Source organism: Physeter macrocephalus, chromosome 7, assembly GCF_002837175.3.
Source record: "Physeter macrocephalus isolate SW-GA chromosome 7, ASM283717v5, whole genome shotgun sequence".
NCBI lineage: Eukaryota > Metazoa > Chordata > Mammalia > Artiodactyla > Physeteridae > Physeter > Physeter macrocephalus.
Window position 1 is genome coordinate 140,624,731 of NC_041220.1, and position 10,650 is coordinate 140,635,380.

Here is a 10,650-nt window from a genome sequence, read left to right on the forward strand (position 1 = left end):
GGAGGGGAGGGGAGGGGATGGGAGGAGGGGAAGGGAGGGGAGGGGAGGGGAGGGGAGGGGAGGGGAGAGGTGGGGAGGGAAGTGAGAAGTCTTCTGAAGTAACGAAGAGGAACTCAAAACCTAGAACACACGCATCTGCTTCCTATATTGTTCTATTTCCGAAAGTGAAGTTTGACCAAAAAAGCATGTCAACGGGAGTAGAAACACTTCTCCCACCTCATTAAGAGTTCCTGTTTTGTTTACCTCAGGGTCTAAATGAACACGTGCCTTACTGTCTGTGGACATCCCTTTCACAAATGGCCACACGGGCCGGCACCAAATGTGAGATGGCTATTTAGCATTGTGGAAGCCAGGGAGACACCATCCAACTCTGGAGAAGAAAAACACTGACAGAGTAAATGCCTCTTATTTAGGATACATAGTAATAAAAACAAACAAACCTGTTAAAAATAATTGTGCCAGTGTTCACTTTGGCAGCACATATCCTAGAATTGGAACGATAAAGCCAAGATCAGCATGGTCCCTGCACAAGGGTGCCATGCAAGTCCGTGGAGCGTTCCATATTTTTAAACAAGGTCCTATTGTATAGCACAGGGAACTGTACTCAATATCCTATAATAAACCACAGTGGAAAAGAATATGAAAAAGAATATATATACACAAATATATATATATAACTGAATCACTTTGATGTACACCTGAAACTAACACAACATTGTAAATCAACTATACTTCAATAAAAATAATAACTGTGCCACATTCAACTGTGAGAATCTTGGTTTGATTTCTCTGAAAGGCAGCAGATGTCCCCATTTTTGTCATGGAGGTGCGGTGGGTTTTATTTTTTTAATAATTTATCCATTTATTTATTTTTGGCTGCATTGGGTCTTTGTTGCTGCACGTGGGCTTTCTCCAGTTGCGGCGAGCAGGGGCTACTCTTCGTTGGCTTCTCTTGTTGCAGAGCACGGGCTCTAGAGCTCAGGCTCAGTAGTTGTGGCGCACGGGCTTAGTTGCTCCAGGGCACGTGGGATCTTCCGGGACCAGGGCTCGAACCCGTGTCCCCTGCATTGGCAGGCGGATCCTTAACCACTGAGACACCAGGGAAGTCCCAGTGCGGTGGTTTTGATCCTACTTTTTCCAACCATAAGCTTGCAAGGTCTCTAGGTAAGTCTCTGCCTCTGCAGGGGTCAGTCTGAAATAGGCAGATCTCAGAATGGGACACGTACAAAATATAGAAATTAACGTGTTCTCTCCGTGCTGGGCCCACAGCCAGTCTTTCATGCCCTTCTTTCCCGGAGCAAGTAGATTGAGACCCCACACATGTGCCAGACGTGAGGCCAGGTGCTGGGCACACAGGAAGGAAAGAGAGACGCAAGGCGCCTGCCCTTCCAGCGCAGACCCCGGAAAGCAATTTGGAGACTTAACTGGGACTCTGTGACACGTAGAGATTTCAAAGGAATTACAATGCAACACCAAATTTGGTTTCAAGCGTGTGGGTTTTTCAGTTTGGATTTTGGTTTTGGCCTAATCTCACATCGTGCACAAGACAATCGACACGTAAAGACGTCACCAACAAGCTACCAAAAGGTGCGTCCTAATCAGGGAATTCCAGCCCTTTTCGCTGCGTGGCACTTCTAACAAAAGGACCAATATTAAGAATAAATTGAGATGTTGGTGAATGTGTTGCGCTCTGTTTTCATATAGATTCTGCTGTTGATTCTCTCATTTGGCCTTTTTTTAATGTTCTGCCATTCCTCTTACCCAGGTAACATGGAAGGCCATGGGATGGAAGAGTCAGGGGAAAAAAAGAAATGTATTTCTGCCCCACCAATATTATATTCTTAAACTCACTCTCAAATAGGTAAAAACGTTTTAAACGGAAGAAATTAGTCTCTTCTTTTCCCTTAACTTCCCTTCCAAAGATGAAGGAGATTTTCCGTAAACTTGCCTCTCTAACCTGCAGATTCTGTCTCAGTGGATCAATGAGAAAACGTTTTTGACAAGTCAAATGTTCATTTTTTTAGGGGAAAAATAACCCTCTCTATCCAGGCTGCCAAGACTGTGGCTTATGTGTTCTCAGTCCCTCAAGCTATCAATCGGCATCCCACCGCAGACATTGCCCAGATGTCTTGGTCAGCGCACATTAAAAGCTTAGTTTGCAGGCTTCCTAGGAAAGAGATTTAACATTAGCACATGTTAGATGTTAAGGAACATCCTGCTCCATTGAAAGAGAAATTTTATTTCTCAGGGAGAAAAAGAAATACAACGTGTAGTCACTAGGATGCATTATGAACCTGTTATTGCGTGTGGGATTTATGATCAAGGTCTCTCTCTTCGACAAGGATTCTTCAGCTAAGGGCGGAATTACAGATTTAAGGGCCTACCCAAAAAAAGTTTCACAGGCCTTTAGCGCCATCTAGTGGCTGTGTCCTGAATTTGAGAAGCGTGAGAAGCTCTGGAAGTGAAAGCTCTTACTCTTAAACAGGCTTGGCAGAGGGCACAGTTGGCCGACGCAGGAACTGTTGTGCCTCAGAACACGGTGCTGGGTACATGGCATTTCCCCATAGATTCCAGAGAGAGAGCTGCACCCAGATCTCAAGGGCATTTTGAAAGGAGCCATTTTCAAAGCAATTGGTACAATGCTTTTGTTGTCTCTTCTTAGTCACCTGCTTGAAGCAGCCTGTCTGGAACGCACAGGGTGTGAGTGTGTGTGTGTGTGTGCGTGCGCGCGCGCGCGCGCACGCACGCACAGCGAGGGAGCAGCACGAAAAGGCGCAGGGCTTGTGCTGAGTTCTGCGGTACCAACTGGCATCAGGAAGGGACATATGCAAACTCACACCCTTCATGGCCTCTAAACTTAGATAAGCTGTCAATATCCTGCACTGGAGGGACCTGCTTTCTCCACGCTCTGGTTTAAAGGCTTAAAAACAGAAGCCAAGTTTAGCCTTTTGGAAAGCATAGGCAACTAGCGGCCTACGGTGTGGGTGGAACGTGACGGAGATCCCACCAGCCTTGCGGAAGGAGCGACCTGGGTTCGGTGCCCTCCCCCTCCTCAACCCGCCACCTGCCAACAGACGCAGAGGTAAACAGGTCAGAGGCGTGGGCAGCTGGTCCTTAGAGCCCCCTTTTCCTTCTGCACTCTCCACCCCTCAGGAGCCAAGAAACTTGCAGAGCAAAGGGCAGCACAAGTCAGGCATATAGATGGAAACCCAGGTTCCGCTGCATCCGGTGAGTCTGCGCCCCCAGCGGGAAGAGCGAGACTACAGGTGGAGAAAAGTCACCATCAGCCCCGTGGGCCTCAGAAGGGCCATGACACGGAGCTGAAGCGACCCACCCGTCCTCCAGATGTTCTCAACAGCCGACCAGGCGCCGAGGATGATCTCGAGTTGATGTCCTGTACCCCCACTCACGTCCACCCCAGCAGACCAGGAATCCGGCCGCAGTTGCTCTATTCTTTCCCTGCCCTATTTATCCTTATTGCCCTATTTTTAAAATTATTTTAAAATTCTTTTTGCCTGCCGGTAGGGAATTGTAAATGTGGGTAGGACAGAAATTCACTTTTTGCCTTCCCTTGTCTCTTTAACCCCCAAACAGAATGTGTGCCTCACCATCCGAAAGATATCAGTTACCTCATTAACCCCCTTCCCGTAAAGTAAGGCTATTAATAGTATCTGCCCCATTGGGTTATTGTGGAAATTAAGTGTGTTCGTGCGTGTACAACACTTGTAACAATGTCTACGCTCTCAATCAACGCCAGCTATGGTCACTACGTTCCAGCAAGTCAAATGAGCAGGGCCGGGGACCTGGAAGAGGTGATCTGCTCTTTAAAAATTCTTTTTGTAGACTTCACGACTCTGTTTGTTCTCAGGAAATACGTGTCTTCTTTCCAAGACCTCAAGCTCCTCAAGGAAGAGACGGCATCAACACATCCTCCATGGGATTCTGCAGCCTCCACATTCCATCCACACCTCGGGAGACAAAGAGAATTTAAATGGGAAGATGTCGACCCTTCCTGCCAAAAGGCACCTGGGGACACCTCCTCGATGATCATACTAAAAGGCCTCGGGGACCCTTCAGAGCAGAGGCGCCCCACCATCAGCAGCTATGATCAGCTGTGGTGGAATTTCTGAAAACCCTTAGGAAGCATTAAAGATGTATGCTTCAACTTTCGGGGCAGACTTGGAATTTTAATTCAACGAAAACTATCTGAACAGTCCACTCAGGAGAAAGATTGACATACTGCGGTGGGAAAACACTACTTCATTATTCATCCTTACTGGGAAGACAAGTAATTTCAGCCTGACGAGACAAAAATGAGAAGAGGCAGAGTCAGAGCAAGCAGGTGAGATCAAGGGAAAGAAAGGCAGATGGATGGATAGATGGACAGACCCATGGATGGATGGATACATACGTACATATATGGATTGACAGAGAGAGATACCTACATACGTACATACGCAGATCCACAGGCTACTGAAGAGGGGAGTAGAACAGGAGATGCATTAAAACAGCCTTCTTGTTCCTCACCCGAGAAATATAATGGCATCCTAGATTCCAGCCAGTGCACCATCCCTTACAAAGCTCATTGAGAAGTTCAGCCATGACCCCATCCTTAGCCCAGAGCTCTTGGGAGACCTTGCCATTAACCCTTACAATTGCTGCACCTGCTTATTCACCCCTGGGAAAAGGTCAAGCTCTTTTTCCTTTTGTCCAACAGAGGCTACCGTGAAGGCACTTTTCTTTCTCTGAGACTTTTTCAGATGTTTTTTTTTTTGTTTTTTGTTTTTTGTTTTCCTGCCACAATTCCAAAGATTTTCTTTTAGACCGTGATGGAAAGCACACAGAGGCATTCAGTTCAGCCTGCAGATTGCTAGAAAGCCCTTCACATCCCTCGGAAATTAGAGAGGCAGATGCACTCATCAGAGAGAGTGTATAAATTTGGAAGGAGTGATTTCATAGAATCAGACCATTTGAGAATAAGGAGAAACTTCAGTGCGTCCTCTTCCTCTTGAAGACGAGGGACAGACGTACTTAGGAGATAAACTTTGACTGCTCCTTGCCTCGTTTTTCTCGTCTGTGGCACTGAAGAATGATAGCACAGTGGCTAAATTAAGAGCAAGTTGATATTCAGGGCTGTGCTGCTATTAAAAAGCTAGTGTTGTCTCTTTCGAAGGCCTGAGGCCGGGCTGCCTCTCCAGTGCTTCTGAGCAAAAGCAAATCTATCCCCGTGCAGCCCCGGAGCCCAGGTCCCAGGGCCTCCTTCACCCTGGAGTCCCAAGAAATAAACCCAGGTAGAGGGCCCGTCTAGTCCCAAGCCGCCCGGTGATTGCAATTCTGTGTTATTTACTCCAAGACTTCATTAAGCACACACCTGTGTTGGAGAATATTTCATGCAGATGTTTGGGAAGCAGCTTTGCCAAAATTGTCAGAAAACGCATGTGTGGAAATAACCTCCTAGTCCCTCGGCAGGTTTTACGCCTTTTATTGTCTCCGTATTTTGAAGCATTTTCTTTTTTAAAGATGCGATTGTAAAAGACTGCTCCATTGAGGGCGGGGGTGGGGGGAAGCAGAGAGAGAAGAAAATGGAGGGGAAAGTAACACAAGGGGAGGCCCCGAGCCACAATAACCTGAGCTGGGGCGATCTGGATCCTTCCACCGAGCTCCATGCAGAGCTGTGAACCAGAGGCCCGTCTGGGGAACACAGGGGCTTGGTGTGAAGAGAAGCTCCCAGGATCCGGAAGGAGGGAGAAGACCTAAAGGATGCAGGTTCCCGTCAAGCAAGATGTGTTCTCCCAGGGGGGCCGGGCTGTGTCAGAGGGTGGACCGTGGGCTTAAAGTAGCGGAAAAAGATGCTGGCATTCAACCAACGTCAAATCAGCCTTAAGGACTGGCCCGTGAGGAAGAGCTGGCAAAAGCAAGAGAGTGGAGAAAGCAGGAGAGAGGAGGCCTTCCAGGGCCCAGGGTCTTCCTGCAAGGCTGAACGAGAAAATCTTTTTTTTTTTCTTTTTTAAATTTTTATTGGAGTATAATTGCTTTACAATGTTGTGTTAGTTTCTGCTGTACATTAAAGTGAATCGGCCATACGATACATATTTCCAACTCTTCTTTGGATTTCCTTCCAATTTAGGTCAGCACAGAGCGTTGAGTTGGGTTCCCCGTGCTAAACAGTAGGTTCTCTTTAGTTGTCTCTTTTATACATAGTAGTGTGTCTATGTCAACCCCAATCTCCCAATTTCTCCCACCTCCCTTTCCCCCTTGGTAACCATAAGACTGTTCTCTATGTCTGTGTCTCCATTTCTGCTTTGCTGATAAGTTCATCTCTACCATTTTTCTAGATTCCACATCAAATCTTAGAGGAGTTTTAAGAGCCAACTTAGGACATGTCACACTTCTCCGGAGGAGAAAGGAAAGCGAGAGTTCTCTGGACTAGAGCCCGCAAGGTCACCAACGGAGGGAGGGAGGGAGGGGGGAGAGGTACCTGGAAATCTGCACAGAAAGATGGGCTGCAAGGTAGCGCGTGCTCTGCCCCAGGCTCTGCAAAGAGGAGTGTCCACGTGGGTGAATCAAAGTTTAAAATATTCACGGAGCCTCAGGGGCTACAGCTTGGAGCTTTCATCGGGGTCAGGGGCAGGAAACATGGGCAGTTTCTTTTTGGCTTTGAGCACATCTTAGAGTGAAGACAGCCTGGGGGTGTTCCCTGCTGAGATCTGTCCCCACCCTAGGAATGGCCCAGGGTAAGGGGTAGGGGAGCACACAGAAGGGCAAATGGGTCATGACGGCCCCCTGGCCTCCTTCGGTGTCAAAGGTCACAGGGGCCGTCTCTGGCCTAGGAAGGGTGAGTCAGTATCTTACCCCAGCTTGTCAGCAACTGCTTTGGGGCTTGGGGTGTAATCCAAAGAGCAAGGGAGAGTGGCCTCTGCGTGACTCTGTGCATATGATTCTGGGGGCTCACGAGAGGAACACACAGCCTGTGCAAAGCAACGGTGCCCAGAAGTTCCCAAGAGCCATCCCAGGAAACCGAGGGCCAGCCTAAGAGTCCCACACCTAGAAAGATTAGGAAGGAAGGCTAGAAGGATCTGCCAGCCCCATCTGTCCGAGCGGTTTAGGCAGCCTCCAGCCTAATCAGACCTGGGTAGCTAAAACTGGCCAGGTAAGGTGAGAAGGACATCCAAGAACATCCCAGAGGGACTTCCCACACAGTTTAAGAGAAGGAACACGGAGCTATGGATCGTGACTCACGGCCGTTAAGAACGGTCTAAGATGCCTGGAATCTTTGCTACATCTCTGTGGCTGTTTCTTTTCCCCTGGTGAGCAGCCTGGAGGCCCTTGGACCAGACGTTCCACCTGCCCCAGGAAACAGGAAAGTAGAGAAAGAACCTCCCACTCTGCAACCAGACTTAGATTGGGAAGGAGAAAAGCCCCCAAGAAAGAGCAGAAGATGACAGGTCAGAAGAGGAGCATGAGGGTCAAGCTGGACCTCTGGAGCCTTCAGAGCTCAGTAAGTGGAAGCCAGTCACGGGGCTTGAGGAGGGACATAAGGGGCAAGGACTTGGCCCTGAGCTGTGAGCGAGGAGCCGTGAGTTCTGGTCTCGGCTCTGTGGGCAGATGTTCTCACCCCGCTGAGCCTAGCGTGATCCGTAAAGTAGGAGCTGCTTCCTTTACTGAGAAGCTGCCAGAGCAGTGATGTACCAAGGTGACAGCGGTGGGGGGGGGAGGGGTCCACCCAAAATAAAACTGACCCAGTTTTATTATTAGCATCACACAAAGGCAATTGGAAGCAATGTCTGTGGTAAAATGCCCCTCCTTGCCAGGGCATTTTATCACACAATCACACACACATGCACACACACACACACACGCACGTGCCTGTGTGCTACGAGGCCAGAGAGTCCTTAGTTGGCAGGAAGTCCATGGAAGAGCTTTCCAATGCCTCTCAGTAATTACAGATGATCAGTGCTCTGCTAACACTGAAACACAGAATTGCTGAAAAATTAAGAAGTGGTGTAGTAAGCTGGAGAATGGCCCCAAAGATGTCAGGACCTAATTCCTAGAACTTGTAAATGTCACCTTCCTTGGCAAAAACTTTGCAGATGTGATTAAGTTCAGGGTCTTGAGGTGGGAGATTATCCCGGATTATCTCAGTGGGCCCTAAATGCCATCACAGTATCCTCATAAGAAACAGGCAGAGAAAGCAGGCGGTGTGGCTGCTTTGAGCAGCCATCAGAGACTAGAGGCGAGTTAACAGATGTCCACTCAGAGCCTCTGGAGGGAACGAGGCCCTGCAGATACCTTGATCTCAGCCCAGTGAAACTGAGTGCAGACTTCTGGCCTCCAGAATGGTGAGAGAATACATTTCTGCGGTTTTAAGCTGCCTGGTTTGGGGTCATTTGTTAGAGCAGTGGTGGGAGACTAATACAGTGAAGGGAAGGTCACTGCAGTGAACGGAGAACATCTTCAAGGGGAATCATGGTCTCCGTAGAAAGGACATACCCGGCTCCATCACTCACTTCAATCTGCATCTCCTCCCTGGAGCCCAACATTCCAGATCATCAGAGGGTAGCAGGATGTACCAGAGACGCACGCAAAGCTGGAAAAACAGCTTCAGTGGCTCCACTCGCCCCCAGCTAACCTCTGGCAAACTCTGCCCCAAGGGAGGTGGTGCATCCACCAGCATCACTATTGCCTTTGGGACGTTTTGTGTGAATTTGCCGCCAGGCCAGAGTTCCTGCAGCTCGGAGATCGGACGTCCACACTGCAGTGACATTCTGGACAATTCCTGAAAAGCGTCCTAGGCTGGCTGTGCCTCTCGCTCTCCGTCTGGACTGTCTCTTTGGTAAACATCCTTTGGGTGCCGTTCGGATGGCAGAGCATTTATCCGTTGCATAAAGCATTTCATTAGTGACCTACTTTCTCACTCACGCATCACAGAAACCAAAATCCCTGCCTAAGGGAAGAGAGAACAGGGCCACGAGTCCAAATACACGGGTGGTGTCTTAAGCCCCAATGGGCAGAAGTAAAACAACAGGCTCACCTGGGCTTCAAAGAAGTACGCATCAATGCCGGCTGGTAAACCTAGCGAAGCTGTGAGCTGGGCTGTCGCTTAAGCCAGTCGTGCCTCACGTTTTCAGGGGGTCTCCTGCTAGAAAAAGCCCTGTCGGTAGTGAATTTCTCTGAATCAAAACGCGCCCTAAATACAAGGGAGGAAGAGCCGCTAGCTAAGGACACCCCCCTGCGAATTCTTTCGTAAGGTGAAGACTCCATTTTTAATTTACTTTTGATGAAAATCTGGATTCTTCCCGTCATATTTGCTTAAGGAGAGGTGCAGATTTACAGGTACAAATTCAAGCGAGTTCTGTTCCACTGCCAAGGTTAATTGCCACCCTTCCTTCAGGGAAAACTAGGATTCTAAGCCTCGACTGTGCCACTGCTACGAGCATCGGCCTGCCTGTCCCCAGAGGACATCCTCTAGCAATTTCCACACCCCACTCCCAGGGTGAGGAGTATTCAAGTCAGAAAATCACCCAGGGCCTCACAATAGTAACACGCACCTGACTGCGGGAGGAGGGGAAGGTTTCAGCGAGCAAATATAAGGCAGTATGGATATTTTTACACAAGAGAATGAACCTCAAATACTGTCATCCTATTACATTCTTAGAGGAATAAGAGGGAGGGGAAGAAGCTTGGAGAGAAAAACAGAGTTTGGAAGAAAGGAGGAGAGAAGGTCAAAATAAATGAGAGTTAAAGCAGGAAAATTAAATATTAGGGAAAGAGAAGGAAGGCTATGAGGAGAAAGAGGTAAGTGGGTTCCAAAACAAGAAAATCGCCTTTAGCACTGGGCCTGTGAATTTACAAATTGCCCCTGGGACGCGGGTTCGCGCCCCGGTCCGGGAGGATCCCACGTGCCGCGGAGCGGCTGGGCCCGTGAGCCGTGGCCGCTGAGCCTGCGCGTCCGGAGCCTGTGCTCCGCAAAGGGAGAGGCCACAACGGTGAGAGGCCCGCGTACCGCAAAAAAATAAAATAAAATAAAATAAAAATTAAACAAATAAAAAACTGTCCCTGGGCTACTCACCCCTTCCGTTTGCACAGGTTTATAAATTTTCAAGCAAACTTCCTTCTGACCCTCACAGCGCTGTGATGAGCATATGCCTTTGAATATAGGAATGAACAGAGGCTGTTTGCTTCCTGACCGAAATCCATTCCGCAGCTAGAAGTGCAACGCCTGCCTTTAAAGCCCAGGCCTCCTGGTTCCCAGCACAGCGTCTTTCTCATTATCCTCCTGAAACTCGAGTGGGTGTGCAAAGCACCCCAGAATCCTCACACACTCCCTTCATTGTGTGTGGACAAATAACCTTGAAATCACCCCAACCTATCTGTACTAAATTAAGCTTATAATCTGTCTGAGCTCAGGCTGCTAGAACAAAAGACCACAGACGGGGTGGCTTAAATGACAGACATTTCTTTCTCCTGGTTCTGGAGTCTGGCAAATCCAAGATCAAGGTGCTGGCAGATTCAGTGTCAGGTGAGCGCTGGCTTCCCGGCTTGAGATGCCACCTCTTCCCTGTGAGCTCACGCACTCTTTCCTCAGTGCAGCCTCGTGGAAGGAGCTCTCCCGCCTCTTCCACTTCTTCTAAGGGCGCTAATCCCATCATG

The 10,650-nt window shown here is 48.7% G+C and overlaps 1 non-coding gene across 1 annotated transcript; it reads left to right on the forward strand.

Annotated features, from left to right (window-relative positions):
• The first annotated feature begins 461 nt into the window (after positions 1 to 461).
• Positions 462 to 568, forward strand: LOC112063800 (U6 spliceosomal RNA). The gene has a single exon (XR_002891186.1). It is a non-coding gene; the product is annotated as a U6 spliceosomal RNA (small nuclear RNA).
• The last annotated feature ends 10,082 nt before the right edge of the window (positions 569 to 10,650 follow it).